Consider the following 23,717-nt stretch of genomic DNA (forward strand, 5'->3'; position numbering starts at 1 on the left):
CCAGCCTGGGCAACAAGAGCAAAACTCTGTCAAAAAACAAAAAAACAAAAAACCCTACACCTTCTAATTTAGGATCTGGAATGAAGTCTTTATATGTGATTTTTTTGGTCATTGTTTTAAATAAATTGTACTTTTTTGGTATGCCAGTCATAAAGGTCTGGGGACTTCTAATCTCACAATTAGTCTAATCAAAGTTGCCCCTTGCAAACCAGGAAATGGTTTAACCCGATCAGCTAAAGAGGGAATTAGCATTTGGTGTGTAACATAACCCTGGCTCTTTGTACATTGGATTTTTCATTCCTGGAAATATAAGCCAGGAGTGGCTTTATGATCACACTGGGTATAAGCCCTGACTGGTTAAGCTTGGCTGGGCTTTTCATTTTTTTTTCTTTCTCGCTGGCAGGTGAGGATATTCAACTTTCGCCAGCACATCTGAGGCATGCTCTAACAGCATCTTGTTGTGATTTACTGCTTAATTATAACTGTATCCATGTTTGCCTGGGCCTGTAAAAGTATTGAAGCTCTTTTAGTTCCCACTAACGTAGGCAGTCATAGCTACAGACTCAGAGAAGACATTTTTTATGTTTAGTGAATTATTGGTAAAGTGGTACCAACCCAAGTCAACCAAAACAAGGATGCAGGAATAAAGCAAAGAGAACAGAGAGAGGAAACGTGCTATCAAGGAAAATGAAGTTGAAGAAAACTTAAGCCTCGATGTTGAAGCAACATTCCCGAGCTTGGGTCATAACAGATTTTCAAGTGGTAATCAAGAGATGACTTGACCTATTCCATGAGTGAGAGGGAGGGAAAGAGAGAGAGAGAGAGATTCATTCATAGTGCTTCATGGAAGCAGAACTCAGGCCAAAATTTACATACTCAGAACAAAAATAACAACTTGAACATGCAGGTTCTTATTTTTTTTTTTTTTTTTTTTGAGACAGAGTCTGGCTATGCTGCCCAGGCTGGAGTGTAATGGCGTCATGATCTTGGCTCACTGCAACCTCCGCCTCTCGAGTTCAAGTAATTCTTCTGCCTCAGCTTCCTGAGTAGCTGGGATTCCAGGCACCTGCCACCACACCAAACTACTTTTTGTATTTTTATTGGAGACAGGGTTTTGCCATGTTGGCCAGGCTGACCTCGAACACCTGGCCTTGAATACCTGGCCTCAAGTGATCCAACTGCCTCGGCTTCCCAAAGTGCTGGGATTACAGGTGTGAGCCACCATGCCTGGCCTGAACATGCAGGTTCTTATCTAGATGACTGCAGGTAGACGCCAACATCTGAAAGCCTGTGAGTGCCACTAGCCAAGGGGACAAGATAGGAAGACAGGCACAGATGATTGGTCTGGAGTCCAACTCTCCCTGCTGGAGGACGACACATAGTAACTCGATTTCACTTTTTCTCAGGAAGCCAAGAGTTTGTTTTGTTGGGACTTTTGCTATCTCCAGCCTTATTTTAAAGTTTGTCTTTCCTGAAAATCCTGAGTGGTGGGTGTGGAGAAGTCACTTTTTACTCCACCCTTGGAGGAGTAACCCTGAACTCTTCCCAGTCTGAGGAAACCTGAGGGATGCTGTGAAATTTGATTTGAGGCTTTGAAAGGGTGACATGGGCTGGGCGTGGTGGCTCATGCCTGTAATCCCAACACTTTGGGAGGCTGAGGCAGGTGGATCACCTGAGGTTGGGGGTTCAAGACCAGCCTGACCAACGTGGAGAAACCCCGTCTCTACTAAAAATACAAAAATTAGCTGGGCATGGTGGCTCATGCCTGTAATCCCAGCTACTCGGGAGGCTGAGGCAAGAGAATCGCTTGAACCCGGGAGGCGGAGGTTGTGGTGAGCCGAGATCGCGCGATTGCACTCCAGCCTGGGCAACAAGAGCGAAACTCCGTCTCAAAAAAAAAAAAAAAAAAAAAAAAGGTGACATGGATCATCATAATAATTCTGGACTCTTTTAAAGCCCCTTTCATCTGAAGGTCTCAAAGACTCGCATAATAATTAATTATTCTTATAGCACTGCTTGGATGTGCATTGATGTTAGGATTCTATGAGCCTTTCCCTGGTGCTTATTCTACATCTGTAGACTTCAGGTTCCATCTATTATTAGAAAAAACGTATTTCCCCCAGTTTGCAGAGAAAATGAAAGTACCTATTAAGAACATAGCTCTGGGCCAAAGTCTGTGGGCTGCACAAAGAATTTCTGTATAAGGCAAGGTCTCTGCCCTCAAGGAATTGACAAGCCTATGGAGGAGATAAGGAGCATGAATACCCAGCCTGGGCAACATGGCAAAACCCTGTCTCTACAAAAAATACAAAAATTACCCAGGCATGGTGGTGCATGCCTGTGTCCCAGGGAGACTGAAGTCAGAGGATTGCTTGAACTCAGGAGGTCGAGCCTACAGTGAGCTGAGACTATGCCACTGTACTCCAGCCTGGGTGACAGAGCAAAACCCCATCTCAAAAAGAAAAAAAAAAAATGCACGAATATAAAAAAATATAAATTATTACATGATGGTATGACTAGTGTAAAATGAGAAGTTTTCAGCAGGAAGGATCACCATGGATGCTGATAATCAACTTCACAGAGAACGGGAGATTTGGACTGGACATTTTGGTTACTCATTTTGTGTGTGTGTGTGTGTGTGTGTGAACACAACGTATGCATTTCAGGAGGGGATGGTGGCATGGGTAAAGGTACTGAGGTAGGAATATGCATGACTCACTTAGAGTACAAACATCCTGATATTGCTGGAGTCAGGAGAATAAAGGAAGAAAAGATTGAAAAGCTGGGTAAGTCAGAACCAAACAATGAGGAGACTTAATTATCAAATTCTCAAGATTTTGACTCTCAGTATATTCCAGAATAAATTAAGATAAGAAACTGGCCCATATGGACAGTTAAAGCTCATGCTTGACATGAAATAATAAAGGAATGGAATTGGCTGCAGAAAGAATGAAGAACGATAGCTTAGAAGAGATGGTTTACCCAGAGAAGTAATTCTCACGACATGGTCCCTGGACTGGAGCATCAGCATCAACTAGGAACTTGTTGGAAATGCAAATTGCTGGGCCCCTGCAAGACTTATTATCAGAAACTCTGGGGCTGGACTCAGCAATCTGAATTTTAAACAGCACACTCAAGTTTGAGAACTAGTGAGCTAGATAAATAATCCCTTTAGCAGATAAACACTGTAGCAGAATTCTCTCTATCCAATTTATGTTTTGCATATGAAAAAACAAAACTGTTAAACCAATTATTTGAATTATTTAAAAAACTTTTTTTGTTGGCCAGGGGTAGTGGTTCACACCTGTAATCCCACCACTTTGGGAGGCTGAGGTGGGTGGATCACTTGAACCCAGGAGTTCAAGACCAGCCTAAGTAACACAGCAAAACCACACCTCTACCAAAAATACAAAAATTAGCCAGTCTTATGACCTGGTCTCAAAATAAATAAATACATAGATTAAAAATTAAAATATAATAAACAAACCCTTTTTATATAAATATTTTAAACTTACACAAAAGTAGACAGAACAATAAACCTGCATGTACCCATCATCAGATTTAACAATTATCAAGATTTTGCCACATTATCACTTTCTCTCTCTCTGAATTTTTTTTTAATTCTAGAAATTATTTCAATTGCCCAGACATGGTGGCTCACGCCTGTAACCCTAGCACTTTGGGAGGCTGGTCAACATAGCAAGACCCTGTGGTTAATAAATAAATAAATAAATAAATATTTTTTAAAAATTTCAATTCACCCATATATATTTCAGTATGTGTCTCTTAAAAATGTGCATATGTTCTTCTTTGACCATAATGTCAATTTCACACCTAACAGGATGAATAGTACTTATTTTCACCTAATACCCAAACTATAATCAAATATCTCTGATCATTAAAGTGCAGTCTATTTAATTATATTATAGTTGGCTGTTTTCTATGATACCCACTTAAAACAATAAAATTAGAGAATACTAAGACGGAAAAAACTTTAGAGATTTTTTTTCTTTGTAAAATGTCTCTTAAAAAAAATATTCCTGGCTGGGCATGGTGGTGGGTGCCTGTAATCCCAGTTATTCGGGAGGCTGAGACAGGAGAATCACTTGAGCCCAGGAGGTGGAGGTTGCAGTGAGTGGAGATCGCACCATTGCACTCCAGGCTGGGTGACAGAGCAAGACTCTGTCTCAAAAAAAAAAAAAAAAAAAAAAAATCCTTTTATACATAAACAAGTTTAGAAGTATTTGGATGGGGGAGGGGGATCCTTCTTTATTATCTATGGATTGGATATAATCTGTAACATGAGTTTCCATTTTGGATACTGTGACATTATGCTAGTTGTCAGAAAATGTAATTAATCAGATAAATCTTGGTTGTAAGTACAGCTCCCTGCCATGTGTCAATAGTTATCTGCTCCATTCTCTGTGCACTCAGCAAAAAGTATTAGGGAAATGTGTGGTGTTTCCTGATACTGCCTTGGAAATACCTGTTCTGTTATTATCCCAAAATGGGTATAGAAAATATAGTAAAATGAGACTGGGCACCGCGGCTCATGCCTGTAATCCTACCACTTTGGGAGGCCAAGGCAGGCCTTGAGGTCAGGAGTTTGAGACCAGCCTGTGCAACGTGATGAAACCCCATCTCTACTAAAAATGCAAAAAAATTAGCAGGGTGTGGTGATGGGTGCCTGTAATCCCAGCTACTTGGGACACTGAGGCAGGAGAATGGCGTGAACCCAGAAGGCGGAGATTGTGCCACTGCACTCCAGCCTGGGTAACAGAGCAAGACTCCATCTCAAAAAAATAAATAAATAAAATTTAAAATAAATAAATAAAAATATAGTAAAATGTTCTCAGCACCTTTAAAATATTCTTAGCTCTCTTAATTTCCAGAGTCAGAAGTAATAATAATGTACACATTTATATAGCACTCTTAAGCCTTTTATTTACTCATTTAGTTTGTTTAAAAAGCCATTAAGAATGGACTTACATGATGCAAAAACAACAGGATAAAAACAGACAAATGAAATCATAAGCTAGCTGACCAAATGTTTAGGTAGTAGGAAATGGTTTTTTAAACTTAATTCTTTCAGCAAGTAAATTTTTCTGACTTGGATAGATAGATACTGTTATATATGACCTGTCATTTCTTCAATGATAAACTTTGATATTTATAAAGTAAATAATTTTATTAGTATATGCTCAAGACATGCACATAGTGTATATGTACTTTATACTCTTGGAATTATACTTTGATTTAGAAGATATAACAAAATACAAATAGTAAATTTAGGGCAAAATTGAACTGTACTACCACTTAACATTTGATGCAAAGACTATGGATTTTCATTGATTTATTTTATTTTATTTTTTATTTTTTTGAGATGGAGTGTCACTCTGTCGCCCAGGCTGGAGTGCAGTGGTGCAATCTCCAATCACTGCAACCTCCGCCTCCTGGGTTCAAGCAATTCTTCTGCCTCAGTCTCCAAAGTAGCGGGGATTACAGGTGCCCGCCACCACACATAGCCAACTTTTTGTATTTTTAGTAGAGACAGGGTTTCACTATGTTGGCCAGGCTGGTTTCGAACTCCTGACCTTAAGTGATCTGCCTACTTCGGCCTCTCAAAGTGCCGGGATTATAGGTGTGAGCCACTGCGCCGGACATTTTTTTTTTTTTTTTTTAAATTTTCTTTCTTAACCTTTCTGGGGGTGGGGGGGAAGGAGGTCTGTCTCTCTCTCTCTCTTGTTCCTACCATCTCTTCTTTTGCCTGCTTCCTCCCTACTTCTCCCTAGGCCACTTCACAGCTGCATCACTTATTTGTTTGTTTGTTTATTTATTTATTTATTTATTTATTTTTCGAGACAGAGTCTCACTCTTTTGCCCAGGCTATAGTGGCGCAATCTCAGCTCATTGCAACCTCCGCCTCCCAGGTTCAAGCCGGCTCATTGCAGCCTCTGCCTCCCGGTCTCCTACCTCCTCAGCCTTTGGAGTAGCTGGGGTTACTGGCGCCCACCACCACGCCTGGCTAATTTTTGTATTTTTAGCAGAGGGGGGGATTTCACGATGTTGGCCATGCTGGTCTCAAACTCCTAACCTCAAGTGATCTGCCCACCTCGGCCTCCCAGAGTGCTAGGATTACAGGCGTGAGCCACTGCGCCTGGGCCTGCTTATTTATTTTTATAGATAGAGTCTCACTCTGTCACCCAGGCTGGAGTGCAGTGGCGTAATCTTAGCTCACTGCAGCCTCAACCTCCTGGGCTCAAGTGATCCTCCCACCTCAGCCTCCCCAAGTAGCTGGGACTACAGATGTGTGTCACCAAATGTTTTATAGGGATGGGGTTTCACTTTGTTGCCCAAGCTGGTCTTGAACTTCTGGCTTTAAATGGTCCTCCTATCACCTGAGGTCAGAAGTTCAAGACCAGCCTGGTTAACATGGTGAAACCCCGTCTCTACTAAAAATACAAAAATTAGCCAGGCGTGGTGGTGGGTGCCTGTAGTCCCAGCTACTCGGGAGGCTGAGACAGGAGAATTGCTTGAGCCCGGGAGGCAGAGGTTGCAGTGAGCTGAGATCGTGCCAGTGCACTCCAGCCTGGGCAACAGAGTGAGACTCCATCTCAAAAAAAAAAGTGATCCTCCTGCCTCAGCCTCCCAAAGTACTGGGATTACAGGCACGAGCCACTGCACTTGGCCTGCAAACATGTCATTTTATGATGTTCTATTTAGACTGATTTGTAAAGTTGTAAGTATGGTAAACAACTTGATAAATGTATAGAGTAGATCATGTCGAAGATAAGGACAATTCCAAAAATAGTTGTCTGCCTCTCTCTGTTTTTGTTCTCCCAGTAACAAAGCTCACTGCCTTTAATTATAGTTTGAGACACTGTGTTGAAATATTTAATCTCTGGGTAATGACTGGATTTTAGTTTCCTAATTGGCATCTGTGTGTTTAGCATCTCTGCCAAAGCCCAACTCCGAGAATGAGCATGTAATACAGGATGTGGACTACACGTAAAACACTCTGATACCTGCCACCTAAGTTCCAGGGACATACTGTCATAACAAACAAGGGAAGGATAAATATCATATACTTTATGATTCCACATATATTTTTTTAATGACCAGATTCCCCATAATTAACACATATTTTCTTTCCTTCTTTCTTTTTTCTTTGAGACAGGGTCTCACTTAGTTACCCAGGCTGGAGTGCAATGGGATGATCACAGCTCACTGCAGTCTTGACCTCTCAGACTGAAGAGATTCTCCTACCTCAGCCTCCCAGTAGCTGAGACTACAGGCACACGATACCACACCCAGCTAATTTTTTGTATTTTGTGTAGAGACGGAGTTTTGCCCTGTTGCCCAGGCTGGTCTCAAATTCTTAAGTTCAAGTGATCCTCCCAACTCGGCATCCCAAAGTGCTGGGATTACAGGCGTGAGACACCACTCCTGGCCAACACATATTTTTTAAAGCCTGCAACAACAGGCTAGGGTTTACAAGTCAAACCAAAAATCCATGTGTGAGCAGCATACAGTGGAGAGTAACTATGGCTCCAAAGAAGCCCTTGGCCTTGTGAACATGTCTTGCTCATTTCTGAATGGTATTTCATGCACCTGGGAGTAGTTCCCAGAAGAAAATGCTCCACCCACAACTGGGTGGCTTCCTTAAAACCTTGCGAAACCAACTTGAAAGAAATAAAAGAATAATTTAGGTAGAAAAGTAATCAGCTTGAACTCCATCCGCCAAAACTGCTTTGTGTTTTCTTAGCTGGAGAATCCAGAGAAGTGTCATTTTTCCTATTATTGTTGGCTTTGCATTGTTTGAAACAAGATGCCACTCATTATTTGCAACACATCTCTTGGTAAGTCCATGACACACTGTGGGCATGGGACCTACACGCTCACATTCCCTGAATAATGTATGTTTCCTTTGGTAGTGTTTATCCAGCCTAATGTTACACACGGGTGAAGGTGGAGCATTGTTCTACGTATTGAGAACAGTCTAAGGTGAGAGGCCAAATCATAGATCAATGACAGGCTCTGTAGGACAGCAGACAGTGTTGCTCTTTCAGATGTGGACAGGGAGAAGAGATTCCGCTTTTCCAGTCTAGCCAATATGGGACAATGAATATCCGACAACAGTGTCATAAACCTTGAGTGAAAACTCAGGACAAGGGATAGCCAGCTATTTTAGAAGCTTTGAAGTTGCATATTCATCTGGAGGCCAATGTGTTCGTGTTCTTCTGAAAATGAAAACCACTCTCTTTCCTAACGTGAATAACACCCCTGTGGGACTGAGATTGGAAGCTTTCTGCCCCAGGGTGATACAGTGGGTGACCAAAGAAGGCCGCTCCAAACACTGAAGCATCCTCATGGTTTACTTAACAGGATCGAAGCAAAGCCAGCTCTCACTGCAGCAGCCTTCTACCAGTTCCTAAATGGTGGCATGGCCAGCAGACTCTGGCGACTCCTATAGTTGCCCCAATCTAATCTTCACCTCATATCCACCTTTCCCAGGCACAACCCAGAGTTCCAACTTTTGCCCTCTCCAAATTCAGATGAAGGGACCGGGTGCGGTGGCTCACGCCCATAATCCTAGCACTTTGGAAGGCCAAGGCACTTGGCCTTGAGGTCAGGAGTTCGAGACCAGCCTGGTCAACATGGCAAAATCCTGTCTGTGCTAAAAATACAAAAATTAGCCAGACGTGGTGGTGCGTGCCTGTAATCCCAGCTACTTGGGAGGCTGAGGCACAAGAATCACTTGAACCTGGGAGGCAGAGGTTTCGGTGAGCTGAGATCGTGCCACTGCACCCCAGCCTGGGCAACAGAGCGAGACTCTGTCTCAAAAAAAAAGAAAAAAAAATCAGATGAAGGGATCAATCATGTCCCAGACAAAATGCTCAGTCCTTTCACTAAATTCTCCCTATGAGATGGGAATTTTCTCCTTGTGTCACAGAAGTGAAAACTAAAGCTCAGAAAGCTCATGTGACACAGCAGGTCAGAGGCGGTGCCAGGAGAGAAACCCAGGTCTGCGTGACTCCAAAGGTCACATTCTTTTCACTTCCTCATTTTCCACCAAAAAAAAAAAAAAAAAAAAGTACCAGTTTTACACATAAACAAATACTGTTGTCCATCCACACTTCAGTATTAGCAGGTTCTGAGTTTCACTCTAATGGAGCTCATTGGGCCTGACTGGGTCTAGTTAGAGGTGACAAGTATGTTAATGATATGAAGCCAGAGAGTTCTCCGCCCCTTAAGAAGCAATAACTTTATTCCTAGCCAAGGATGATGAGTTGTTCTTTGGACCCTTTGTCACGGCAAGGTATAATTCTCAATCTAGACTAGACAGATTGGCTGGCGCAATCACTTGGAAAGGAGTTTACTCCTCTTTGATGCCCTCCTTTGTATCTGGAAGCAAACAATCTAAAATTTATTTAGCCGTATCTTCTGTAACAAACCGAAGAGGGCAAAGTGTCCCAGAGAAGGCCGCAGGCACTTGTTCACCCTTATTGATTCCATGTAACAACTTGGAGGCACTTTGAGCCTCTTAACCCAAAGCTTCACATCTTCAGATGCCAAGCCTCCAGCAGCAGGGCCACATGCTTCAAGCAGACAGGAAGCAGACCAGAAGTAGGCTAGAAGCCAGCCTGAGCACAGCACCATGTCTCCAGGACCAGGGGGCACAGAAACTTGAGGCCACCTGTTCATTCACTGTATTTTTCCCTATTTTTAAAATGTTCAACTCTCAGCGCTGGTGTTAGACGTTTATGATGCTACCAGGTAAGCCCACAGGTGCCAAAGCATTATGTGCTTCTGCTTTGATATTCTCTGATGGGTACTGCTGGCCCCAGCTCCCCTCTGATACTTGGGGGAAAGTGGAAGAAGAAGAAAAATGAGCTGGTTGTTCTTGCTGCTGTTTCTCCACGATGAGACAGAATGAAAACCCTCTTTGGTTCCCTTCTGAATCCACCACCTGAGGACCAAGATATTCTCGGCTTGAATGAAATCAAAGTGGTTTAAATTAAAACTAATTATATCTGCTTTTAGAAACTGTAGGAATAGGCCAGGTGCGGTGGCTCACGCCTGTAATCCCAGCACTTTGGGAGGCCGAGGCAGGCGGATCACCTGAGCTCAAGAGTTCAAGACCAGTCTGGGCAACATGGTGAAACCCCATCTCTACTAAAAATACAAAAATGGGGCCGGGCGCGGTGGCTCAAGCCTGTAATCCCAGCACTTTGGGAGGCCGAGACGGGTGGATCACGAGATCAGGAGATCGAGACCATCCTGGCTAACACGGTGAAACCCCGTCTCTACTGAAAAATACAAAAAAAAAAAAAAAAAAAAAAAAAAAACTAGCCGGGCGAGGTGGCGGGCGCCTGTAGTCGCAGCTACTCCGGAGGCTGAGGCAGGAGAATGGCGTGGACCCGGGAGGCGGAGCTTGCAGTGAGCTGAGATCCGGCCACTGCAGTCCAGCCTGGGCTACAGAGCGAGACTTCGTCTCAAAAAAAAACAAAACGAAAATTAGCCAGGCGCGGTGGTGCGTGCCCGTAGTCCTAGCTACTCAGGAGGCTGAGTCAGGAAAATCGCTCGAATCCAGGAGGCAGAGGTTGCAGTGAACTGAGATAGCGCCACTGCACTCCAGCCTGGGCGACAGAGCGAGACTCTGTCTCAACAACAACAAAAAACAATAGGAACACAACCAATGGTTTTGAAAACACATCTTATCTATTAAAAGCATAAAAACATGAATGGGAAAGAAATACATTGAAATTCTTGTTGCTAGTTCCTCTGAAGAGGGAGAGAGAACAGAAGTGGAGGAGAAGGGAAACACTGGTCAAGTGGATTTTAGCCATATCTGTTTTATGTTTGATTCCTTTTAAACGTAAAACAAAATTTGAAATAAATATGGCAGAAGGTTAACATGTGTTAATATAGTTAATTCTGGGTCATGACTACATAGGTGCTTGATATGTTGTTCTCTGTATTTCGTCAAACTGAATGTTCTCACAATAAAAATATATTTACAAATATTTTATGTTACAACTACGATTGAACGCTGAAAACAATGAGTACATGGACTGTGAGAATGTGTAGGAGTCCTGAGGTTGGGAAGTGTAGCCAGAGGCGCTTCCCTAAGAAGAAACTGAGGGGGTGTCAGGAGGGCTTTGTATGCCCAGAGTGTATTAGGATTCTCCAGAGAGACAGAGAATCAATAGAAGAAAGAGAGAGATGGATGGATGGATAGATAGATAGATGACAGAGATGAGAGATGATTTATTATAGATAGATAGATAGATAGATAGATAGATAGGAGATAAGATTTATTTTTTATTTTATTTTTTTTGAGACAGTCTCGCTCTGTCACCCAGGCTGGAGTGCAGTGGCACGATCTCAGCTCACTCAAATTCTGCCTCCCGGTTCAAGCAATTCTCCTGCCTCAGCCTCCCGAGTAGCTAGGATTACAGGTGCCTGCCGTCACGCAGGCTAATTTTTGTAGTTTTAGTAGAGATGGGGTTTCACCATGTTGGTCAGGTTGCTCTTAAACTCCTGACCACAGGTGATCTGCCCGCCTTGGCCTCCCAAAGTGCTGGGATTACAGGTGTGAGCCACCGCGCCCAGCCCAGAGATTTATTAGAGGAATTGGCTCACATGATTATGGAGGCTGAAAAGTCTCACTATATGCTGTCTGCAAGCTAGAGAACCAGGGAATCTGACAGTGTGACTCTGAGTCCAAGGCCAGAGGCCTGAGAAACAGACTGCCTGCTGGTGCAAGTTCCTGGGTCCAAAGAACCAGAGAACCTAGTGTTCTGATGTCCAAGGGCAGGAGAAGAGGGCGTCCCAGTTTCAGGAGTGAGAAAGCGAGAATTTGCCTTTCTTATACCTTTTGGTTTTATTCAGGCCATCAAAGGATTGAATGGTGTCCAGCCACATTGGGTGAGAGTGGATCTTCCTTACTCAGTCCACTGATTCAAATGCCCATCTCTTATGGAAATGCCCTCACCAACATACCCAGAAATAATGCTTCACCAGCTGAGTATCCCTTAATCCAGTCAAGTTGATGCCTAAAATTATCCATCACACGGGGATTGCCCTGTTACTGAGTGACACAGCTAGGAAACTATTTTGGAAGTTGAGATGGCAGGGACTTGGACTGGCGTAGTCATAGTGGTGTAAGCAGAGAGAAATGGATGAATTTAACAGAAATTGAGGAAGTAGGCCTGGCGCGGTGGCTCACGCCTATAATCCCAGCACTTTGGGAAGCCGAGATGGGTGGTTCACCTGAGATCAGGAGTTTGAGACCAGCCTGGCCAACATGAAAAAACTACATCTCTATTAAAAATGAAAAAAAAGAAAGAAAGAAAGAAAAAATTGGCTGGGCATGGTGATGCATGCCTGTAATCCCAGCTACCCGGGAAGCTGAGGCACGAGAATGGCTTAAACCCAGGAGGAGGAGGCTGCAGGGAGCCGAGATCGTGCCACTGCACTCCAGCCTGGGTGACAGAGCAAAACTCCATCTAAAAAAACACAAACAAACAACAACAACAACAAAAACCCACAAGAAATTGAGGAAGTAAAATTGCAGGACTTGGTGACAGATTGTTTACAGGGAAGGAGAGAAGGGAACTAGGCTGGGGTCATTGTGTTTGGCTTGCTTACATGGATAGATGATGGCACCATCTTGACCTATGGAATGTTCAAAGAAGCCTGGGTCTGGCAGGGAGAATCATGAGTTTGGTTTTGGACTTACTGATTTTAAGGTATCTTGGAGACATTCAAGGAAAATCAGGGTACAATTAACAAGATAGTGGCAATAGATGCTGGGCAGCCCAAAACTGCTGGTCACTTCTACTTACTAATTGCTGGAGGGCTGAAGTCTTGCTGCCTCTTCTGTGCCCTGCCTCTGTGACATGTCCAAATTGCCACGTTCAGGTTTAGGATGCAAAAATCTGCTTTATTACACTGTGAGGAATCTTAGGATATCATCTATCTATAGCTGGGAAATTTAACCATTCCCAGCTCAGTCACATTTGACTAACTTGTTGAAGATGGTGTCTGATTCTTCATTTTCCTCCCCAGGCCTGCTAGACTCTTTCTCTCATTTCTAGTCTTTGCTGATTTTAGGTTTCTTTTAGTTGGACTCCATGTAACCCTAAACTCAGCTTGTAAGTGCTTTTTTTCTCTGCTACCCAAAATTAATATAGATTCCTATTATCTTAGGTTAGGTTGTCCCAGAATCAGACCTTAAGGCAGGATTTGAGTGCGACTAGTTTTGTTCTGTATATTTTGTTTTGTTCCATTTTTTTAAATTGTGGTAAAATACATATAATATACAATTTACCATCTTAATAAGGTTTTTTTTGTTTTGTTTTTTGTTTGTTTTTGTGGGGTTTTTTTTTGTTTTGTTTTGAGATGGAGTTTTGCCCTGTCACCCAGGCTGGAGTGCAGTAGCACGATCTTGGCTCACTGCAACCTCTGCCTCCCATGTTCAAGCAATTCTCTTGCCTCAGCCTCCTGAGTAGCTGAGATTACAGGCGTAATCTGTGTGTGTGCCTGTAATCACACACACAGTGTGCCACCATGCCCCGCTAAATTTTGTATTTTTAGTAGAGACAGGGTTTCACCATGTTGGTCAGGCAAGTTTCGAACTCCTGACCTCGTGATCTGCCCGCCTCGGCCTCCCAAAGTGCTGTGATTACAGGAGTGAGCCATCGTGCCCAGCCCCATCTTAATAAGTTTTAAGTGTCCAATTGAGTGGTATTAAACACATTGACAATGTTGTGCCATCATCACCATCATCCATCTCTATAACCCTTTTCATCCTGTAAACCTGAACCATATGCCTTAAACCAATTAACTCCCCATTCCCTCCTTCCCCTATCCCCTAGCAATCACTCTACTTTCTGTTTCTGGATTCAACTAGTTTCTTTAAGAGGTGATTCCAGGAAGGCTAGAGTGGGGAAGTAAGGCAGGAAAGGGAAGGAAGCCAAGAAAAGGAACATTATTAAGCAAGTTGCTGCTGTGTAACTGCAACTGGGGTTCAGTCCTACTGGGGACCCTGGGAGACAGTGCAGAACATGCCTCTGAGCTTTCCTACCCAAGAGGTGAGGAAGAAGGGGAGCCTCCGGTTTCCATCCATCATTGGCTGGGGCCTGCTCATTGGGTCAGTAATTCTCCAGCATGTCTGTGTCTCAGGTGGAAGGAAAACTGTCAGGTGAAGAATCCCAGGTGCTTTCAGTAGGATAGCCACTAGAACATACTGGAATGCTGAGTGACAAGGGGATATGGATCCCAAAAGAATTTCTGAGCTCCCTTTAAGGAACAGACTCTAAAGTGGTCCCCATGATCTCCACCTCCTAGTAACTCACACCTTTGTATAATCATATAATCCCCTCCCTTTGAGTGTAGGTGGGTCCAGTGACTGCTTCTTATTTTTTCTTATTTTCTGTTTCTTTTTTTTTTTTTTTAAGAGATGAGGTCTCACTGTGTTGCCTTGGCTAGAGTGCAGTTGCTATTCACAGACGCAATTATAGCCCACTATAGCCTCTAACTCCTGGGCTCAAGCAATCTTTTTGCCTCAGCCTCCCAATCTAAGACTACTTCTAACCAACAGAATATGGCAAAGGTGACGGGCTGTTAGTCTGTGATTAGATTACATTATATACAATTCCACCCCACTAGCTCTGTTCATCCCTTAGTGGCTTTGAAGAAGCAAACTGCTATTTTGTAAGAGGACCTATCAAGAGGTCCACATGGCAAGGAACTGTGAGCAGCCTCATAGAGCTAAGGGCAGCCAACAGTCAGAAAAAGCCAGGCCCTTGGTCTTAAAGCAACAAGGAACCAAATTCTGCCAACAACCCGAATGAGTTTGGCAGCAGATCTGTCACTAGTCAGGCCTCCAGATGGAGCTGAGCCATGGCCGACACCATGATGACAGCCCTGCAGCCTGCACTATGCCCAGGCCCCTGACTCACAGGGTGTGGGATAATAAAGGGAAGTTGTTTTAAACTAGTACGTTTGTTGTAATGTGTTATGCAGCATAGGAAACAAATATGCTCCCTTGTCCTATAAGCCTCCAATCTGAGCAAGGTGGCCTCAGCCCTTCTGTTTTTTCCTCTGATAACCTTTACTCCATGTCCGCTGATGAGCAATTCTTTTTTATCTTATTTTATTTTATTTTTTAAGACAGGATCTCCGTCTGTTGCCCAGGCTGGAGTGCAGTGGCATGATCATAGCTCACTGCAGCCTCGACCCTGACTCAAGTGATCCTCCTACCACAGCTTCCTGAGTAGCTGGAACCACAGGTGTGTACAACACCCAAATTTTTATAGTTTTTTTTTTGTTTTTTTTTGTTTTTTTTGGTAGAGGTGGGGTCTCACTATGTTCCCCAGTCTGGTTATGAACTCCTGGCCTCAAATGATCCACCTTGGCCTCCCGAAGTGTTGGCATTATAGGTGTGAACCACCACGCCCAGCAAGAATTCTTATGGTTTAAATAAACGTATTGCTTTTTTCTACTATTAGGAAAGTAAGACATATTCATTGAAAGTAAGACATATATAATATATATAAGCAAAAAAAACAAAAAAAACAAAAAAAAAACTAATGCTGTTCATCTAACTTTTTCTTAGGTAAGTTCAGACTTTCTTCTGGAGCGTTTTCTCTGTCTTTGAGTTCTATAATTTATTCTCTTTCATCCCTACTATGAAAGAACTTTTACCCAAATATAAATGTATAATTAGAAAAGATTATATTTATATGGATTGTTCTTGACCTTTTCCAAAGAGGTGTACACTGAAAATGCCCATATAATTGAGAAGGGCATTATTCCCAGAGGGTGAAGTTTCGTGGAAATAGTAAAGACATTATCCAGCTTTGTTTAGAGGGATTCTCATTCTACCTGAGGAGGAAAGAGATGCCAAGTGTTCTTTTGCATTTAGCATGTAGGTGCTGAATTCAGCAAAGGAGGCACAGCAGAGACAGAGGAGCTCTCTGTATCTTCCTTCACCTTTTTACTTCCCTCTTTGCCTGTGGGCAGCAATGAAAGAAGAATCTCCTACTGGCTCTAAGTCCCCCAGGGAATAGCCCCAAGGTTTTTCCCTCTTCCTTTCTCTCTTTCCTTCTTTCTGCTGCTCACAGAGCAGTTCCAATTCTACCATGATGTAGTTTCCATGAGGCCTCTTGCCAATATGAAAAACTCCTCCCCTTCCTACTGTACTTGTGCTCCTTTCTGGAGCATCGCTGGGTGTTTTCAGTTCACCCGAGTGTTCATTTAACAAACACCAGGTAGGCCGGGTGTGATGGCTGACGCCTGTAATCCCAGCACTTTGGGAAGCAGAGGCAGGCGGATCACAAGGTCAGGAGTTCAAGACTAGTCTGGCCAACATGGTGAAACCCCGTGTCTACTAAAAATACAAAATTAGCTGAGTGTGGTGGCTCAATATTTTTGAGACAGAGTTTCACTATTGTTGTCCAGGCTGGAGTGCAGTGGTGAGATCTCGGCTCACTGCAACCTCCGCCTCCTGGGTTCAAGTGACTCTCCTGCCTCAGCCTCCCAAGTAGCTAAGATTACAGGCACGTGCCACCGCACCCGGCTAATTTTTGTATTTTTAGTAGAGACAGGTTTCTACTAAATCTGTTGGCTGGTTGCCTCTACTAAACCAGGCTGGTCTCGAACTCCTGACCTCAAGTGATCCACCCACCTCGGCCTCCCAAAGTGCTGGGAATATAGGTGTGAGCCACCGCACCAGGCCGATTTGCATGCAATTATTATTATTATTATTTTTTTTTGAGACGGAGTCTTGCTCTGTCGCCCAAGCTGGAGTGCAGTGGCGCGATCCTGGTTCACTGCAAGCTCCGCCTCCTGGGTTCACGCCATTCTCCTGCCCCAGCCTCCCGAGTAGCTGGGACTACAGGCGCACGCCACCTCGCCCGGCTCATTTTTTGTATTTTTAGTAGAGACAGGGTTTCACCGTGGTCTCGATCTCCTGACCTTGTGATTCGCCTGCCTCGGCCTCCCAAAGTGCTGGGATTACAGGCGTGAGCCACCGCGCCCGGCTTTACATGCAATTATAAGAGACAATACAATCCTGTCTCTACAAAAAAAAGAAAATAATTAGCCAAGCATGGTGGTACATGCCTGTAGCCCTAGCTACTTGGGAGGCTGAGATGGGAAGATCACTTGAGCTTGAGAGGTTGAGGCTGCAGTGGACTGTGATCACACCACTGCACTCCAGTTTGGGTGACAGAGCTAGACCCTGTCTCAAAAAAAAAAAAAAAAAAAAGAGGGGGAGATAATGCAGAATCACAGTGTGTTACCATTTCACACTAGGATGGCTATAAATAAACAAACAAAAAAACAGACAATAACAAATGTTGGTAAGGATGTGGAAAACTCAGACCCCTCAGACATTGCTCATGGAAATGCAAAACAGTATAGCCCCTTTGAAAAACAGCTTGGTGATTCCTTAGAAAGTTAAACATAGAGGGCCGGGTGCGATGGCTCAAGCCTATAATCCCAGCACTTTGGGAGGCTGAGGCAGGTGGATCACAAGGTCAGGAGTTCAAGACCAGCCTGACCAACATGGTCATCTCTACTAAAAATACAAAAATTAGCCAGGCATGGTGGCATGCACCTGTAATCTCAGCTATTCAGGCTGAGGCAGGAGAATGGCGTGAACCCGGGAGGCAGAGCTTATGTGACTCTGCAATTCCACTCCTAGGTATAAATACCTAAGAGAATTAAAAACTATGTTCACACAAAAACTAGTACATGAATGTCCACAGCAGCATTATTCATAGTAGCCAAGAAGTAGAAACAACCCAAATGTCCATCAACTTATGAACATGATAAATAAAATGTGGAAGTAGACCCATACAATGAGGTATTATTTGACTGTAAAAAGAAGTGAAGTACAGACACATTTTATAAAATATTAATAGATGGATTTTGAAAACCTTGTGGCCGGGCGCAGTGGCTCAAGCCTGTAATCCCAGCACTTTGGGAGGCCGAGACGGGCGGATCACGACGAGGTCAGGAGATCGAGACCATCCTGGCTAACACGGTGAAACCCCGTCTCTACTAAAAATACAAAAAACTAGCCGGGCGAGGTGGCGGGCGCCTGTAGTCCCAGCTACTCAGGAGGCTGAGGCAGGAGAATGGCGTAAACCTGGGAGGTGGAGCTTGCAGTGAGCTGAGATCCGGCCACTGCACTCCAACCTGGGCGACAGAGTGAGACTCCGTCTCAAAAAAAAAAAAAAAAAAAAAAAAAAAAAGAAAACCTTGTGCTAAGCGAGAGAAGCCAGACATAAGGCCACATACTGTATGATTCCATTAATATGAAATAACTTGAGTAGGCAAATCCAGAGACAGAAAGTAGATTAGTGGCTGCCAGGAGCTGGGGGAGAGAGGAACGGGGAGTGACTAATAATGGATACAGGGTTTCTTTTGGGGGTGATGAAGAGGTTCTAAAATTAGATAGTGCTGAAGTTGCACGACTCTGTAAATATGTTAAAAACCACTAAATTTTACACATTAAAAAGGTAAATATTACTTGAATTTTATCTCAATAAAACTTACTGGAAAAAAGAAACAATACAGAGAGATCCTGCTTACCCTTCACCCATTTCCCCCCAATGGTAACATATAACTATTGCACAATATCACAGCCAGGAAACTGACATTGATAGAACCCTTCACCATTACTCAGATGTCATCAGTTTTACACACATTCATGTGTGTGTGTTTAGTTCTTTTTTTTTCTTTTTTTGAAACGGAGTCTCACTCTGCTGCACATGCTGGAGTGCAGTGGTATGATCTCCGCTCACTGCAACCTCCACCTCCTGGGTTCAAGCGATTCTCCTGCCTCAGCCTCCCAAGTAGCTGGGATTACAGGCATGCGCCACCACACCCAGCTAATTTTAGTATTTTTAGTAGAGATGGGGTTTCACCACGTTGGCCAGGTTGATCTTGAACTTCTGACCTCAAGTGATATGCCCGCCTCAGCCTCCCAAAGTGCTGGGATTACAGATACAAGCCACCATATCCAGCCACTCATGTGTGTGTATTTAATTCTAAGCAATTTTACCGCATGTGTGGATTCATGTGACCACCACCAAAGTCAAGATGAAGAACAGTTCCGCTACACAGACCCCTGATGCTACCTTTTTATGGCCACAGTCACTCTTCCCTTCTACCTGACCCAATCTGTTTTCTATCTCTATACATTTATTGTTTCAAGAATATTATCTAAATGGAATCACACAGTATGTAACCTTTTGAGACTGGCTTTTCTCACTCAGCAAAATTCTCTGGAGACCCATCCAGATTGTCATGCGTATCAATAAGTCCTTCCCTTTTATTGCTGAGTAGTATTCCATGGTATGAATGTACCATAGTTTATTGAACCTTCCACCATTAAAGGACATTTGAGTTGTTTCCAGTTTGGGGCAATTAGGAATAAAGCTATTGCAAACATTTATGGCCAGGAACATAAACTTTCATTACTCTGGGTAGATGCCCAGGTGTGTAATTGCTGCATCATATGGCAAGTGCATATTTAATATTGTAAGAAGCAGTCATACTCTTTTCTAGAGTGGCCATACCATTTTATATTCCTACCGGCAACATGTGAGTGATCAAAGTTCTCTCCATCCTCGCCAGCATTTAATAGTGTCATTATTTTTTATTTCAGTCATTCCGATCATACATATACTTTTTACAAGTTAGACAAACATGCACTATACTCTTGACAGTGGTGGTTTCTAGTGTGTGTATGGGTTAACATAATGGAAGACTTTTCCTTTATATATTATCTACTTTTGCAGTGTTCTTCTTTTTTTTTTTTTTTTTGAGATGGGGTCAGCTCACCTCCCGGGTTCATGCCATTCTCCTGCCTCAGCCTCCCGAGCAGCTGGTACTACAGGTGCCTGCCACCATGCCCGGCTAATTTTTCGCATTTTTAGTAGAGATGGGGTTTCACTACGTTAGCCAGGATGGTCTCAATCTCCTGACCTTGTGATCCACCCACCTTGGCCTCCCAAAGTGCTAGGATTACAGGCATGAGCTACTGTGCCTTTTTTTCTTTTTTTTTTTTTGTGATGGAGTCTTGCTCTGTCGCCCAGGGTGGAGTGCAGCGGTGCAATTTGGCTCACTGCAACCTCCGCCTCCCGGGTTCAAGCATTCTCCTGCCTCAACTCCTGAGTAGCTGGGATTACAGGCATCTACCACTGTGCCTGGCTAATATTTTGTATTTTTAGTAGAGACGGGGTTTCACCATGTTGGCCAGGCTGGTCTTGAATTCCTGACCTCCGGTGATCCACCTGCCTTAGTCTCCCAAAGTGCTGGGGGCGTGAGCCACCACAACCGACCTGTAGTGTTCAAAATTTACATAACTTAATGTTGTATTTGTAATCTAAAATGCAATAAGGATTTTTAAAAGTTGGCCAGGCACAGTGGCTCACGCATGTAATCCCAGCACTTTGGGAGGCCAAGGCAGGTGGATCACCTGAGGTCAGGAGTTCAAGACCAGTATGGCCAACAGGGTGAAACGCCGTCTCTACTAAAAGTACAAAAATTAGCCAGATGTGGTGGTGCACTCCTGTAATCTCAGCTACTTGGGAGGCTGAGGCAGGATAATTGCTTGATCCTGGGAGGCGGAGGTTGCAGTGAGCTAAGGTTGTGCCACGGCACTCCAGCCTGAGCGACAGAGCAAGACTCCGTCTCAATAAATAAAAAAATAAAAGTTAATAGGTAGTAAGGAAGTGGAGACGATTATTAGAAACTATTCTCTGACGAATTGTGCCTGGAAGGAAGGGGAGAGGTGGGCCAGCAGAGGAGAGAAGACAGCATTCTAACAGAGAAGGGGAGGCTGAGCACCCAGGATGGGGAAGCCATGCGCTGGCTATGCTCCGTTTACCTAAGACCCTCCCTTCTCCACAATTGCTCCGTGTTCCAGGAGACTCCATTAGGCAGCCTCCACTGCCCTCCAGCTTCCGGGAGCCTCTGCACCACGGATGGGCAGGAGAGAGAGCGGCAAGGCTTGTTGCTGTCAAATACAACTCTACTCCACCTCACTCCCAGGCCCCCACTCTCCACAGAGCCCACTTTTGCCAGGCCCCAGGGTCACCGTTTACCCCCTTGTGGCTCCTTGCTGTTGCTTGTGCCCACACACCCTGTCCTATTCTGCTCACACCCCGTGGGTGGGCTCTTCATCAAACCCTGCTTAAACTCTGACAGTGCTCAGCAGCCCAAGTTTTGAGTGCACCACCTCTCTTCTGCCAGGACCTGATGGGTGCATCTAATGAGGCAACCCCCAAAACAGTCAGGAGGGACCTAGATCAAGAGCTAAAGCGAGGGCAGACCCAGCTCTCTGAGACCAGAGGAAGGCAGCAGAATGGTCTGACAAAGATGTCTGCAAGCAGGAGGGTCTGCAGAATTCATAACCAATTCCCTCCGTTTCCTTGGTGAACCAGGGGGTGGTGACTTGTGCTAGGCACCCAAACTAGAGACCAATCACCCCTTTTCACAAACATTTTATAAAGAATAGTCTTGTTCTTTTCTGATGAAGAAAGAGTTTTCTCTGCTTTTTTAGTTAAGCTGCTGAGCACTGCTGGGTTTTATTATCACAAAGCTAATGAAGGGTTAAGGATGTTGACTAGAGCCAGACTGTCTAGTTTGAGTCCTCATTATCGCTATTTTGTGAACTTGGACAAGTCACTTAGTCTCCATGCCTCAGCTTTCTCATCTGTAAGATAGGAGTGATAATAATAGGATTTGCTTCATAGGTTTCAGGAGGATTAAAGGATTTCACACGTATAAAACACTTAGAACCGTGCCCAGTCCACAGTATGCACTCAGTAAACGTTAGCTATTACTGCTGAAGAGAGAGGCAGCAGGAGGGTAACTTGAGCAAGTGGAAGAGCCAGGGCAGGAAACAAAAAGGACTTAAGCAAAGACAGGTGAAAAGTGCTGAGAGAAGATAGAGAGCTCAGATAGCCCAGCGGAGGTTGAAGCAATGTATTTCATTCATTCAAACATTGTCTTTGAGTGCTCACTATGTGGCAGGAATTGCACTAGGGTCTAGAACCACAGCAGTGAATAAAACAGAGTTTCAATCCATGCAGACAGGGATATGAACAGTCGTGGGGTCCAGTCTTCCGGCTGCTGTTTCTCCAGGTGCTCGGCAGCCCAGGGACGGGGTGGCTGGACTGCTCCCTGGGTAGGGGCAAGATGCTGCTCCAGGCAAGGTGAGGGGTTACAACGAACAGGTATCCACTTGAGCTAGCTCAGGTCAGAGAGGGTGGGGCCAGCAGTGGGCATTACTAGGACACAGCAGGCAATCTTGGATTGCTGGATTCAAAGAGCGGGAAACAGGGCGAAAAGATGCACCTTAGGGGACCACAGTGTAATAGAAAAGGAGGCTCCCCTCTGCTTTCTATACTTCGGGGTCCTTCAGCTCCACCTCTCTCCACTCATCTCTCCTGAGCAGTGTCTTCTGCCGCCTAGCTTTCTCTTAAAAGGCATCTCTCAGTCAGGTGCAGTAGCTCACGCCTGTAATCCCAGCACTTTGGGAGGCCAAGGCGGGCGGATCATGAGATCAGGAGCTTGAGACCAGCCCGACCAACATGGTGAAACCCTGTCTCTACTAAAAATACAAAAATTAGTCGGGCATGGTGGCAGGCGCCTGTAATCCCAGCTACTCGGGAGGCTGAAGCAGGGGAATTGCTTGAACCCAGGAGGCAGAGGTTGCAGTGAGCCGAGATCGCACCACTGCACTCTATCCTGGGTGAGAGAGCGAGACTCTGTCTCAAAAAAAAAAAAAAAAAAAAAGGCATCTCTCTGTCCCTCTTATCCACAGAATGTTGGCAGAGCTGAGTGAAAATGTTCAAGGGAGGGCATCTAGGGCACAGTTTATCCAGTGGACTGGCTGGTCTCAGGGCCATATCCCCAACCCTGGTCCATCAGCAGCAGGCAGGGCATACACCTTAGCAAACTCATTGCAAAATTAGTATTCCTATAAAATAAGTTGCACTTCCACTCTCATGTAACAGTATCAAAGTAGAAATGGACACTTTGGTTGATTTTTGGACACTGAGGGATTTTTTTACTTCATCACAACTTCCTCTGTCCACATCCTGTGTCCTTTGTCAACCTCTGCAGAATCCCCAGTTTTCAGATTTGCACAAGTGATGATGGTTTACAAATGACTTGACTCTGTGACCAGAGGAAGTTCTGACAGAACAAAATCCTGTCTTTTTTTTTTTTTTTTTTGAGATGGAGTCTCACTCTGTCACCCAGGCTGGAGTGCAGTGGTGTAATCTTGGTTTACTGCAACCTCCACCTCCTGGGTTCAAGCAATTCTCCTGCCTCAGCCTCCTGAGTTGCTGGGATTACAGGCACATACCACCATGCCTGGCTATTTTTTGTATTTTTAGTAGAGATGGGTTTCACCATGTTGGCCAGGCTGGTCTCAAACTCCTGACCTCAAGTGATCCACCCGCCTTGGCCTCCCAAAGTGCTGGGAGTACAGGCGTGAGCCATCCACTGTGCCTGGCCATGTGCTGGTCTTGTCTCAGGAATGGCAGTCAAGTGTAGGTCAAGAGAGGAAGCATAATGTGAGTTACTTTAGGCCAGGATCAGTCTGCGCCAGAGATGGAGGGAAATCATTTTCCCCAAATCCCTGGCCTTACATGGGTGCCATTAACCATCTCAAGTGTTGGGTG

At 44.3% G+C, this 23,717-nt stretch overlaps 1 protein-coding gene across 1 annotated transcript in view; it reads left to right on the forward strand.

Moving 5' to 3' along the window:
- The first annotated feature begins 15,287 nt into the window (after positions 1 to 15,287).
- LOC139355932 (POLG alternative reading frame-like) overlaps positions 15,288 to 23,717 on the forward strand; it is a 28,987-nt gene continuing 20,557 nt past the window's right edge. Inside the window, exon 1 of the mRNA XM_071068645.1 lies at positions 15,288 to 15,299. The gene's annotated coding sequence lies outside the window, so the exon portion shown is untranslated. The remainder of the gene's footprint in view (positions 15,300 to 23,717) is intronic.

The sequence above is a fragment of the Macaca nemestrina genome, chromosome 1 (assembly GCF_043159975.1).
Source record: "Macaca nemestrina isolate mMacNem1 chromosome 1, mMacNem.hap1, whole genome shotgun sequence".
In the NCBI taxonomy this organism is placed as follows: Eukaryota; Metazoa; Chordata; class Mammalia; order Primates; family Cercopithecidae; genus Macaca; species Macaca nemestrina.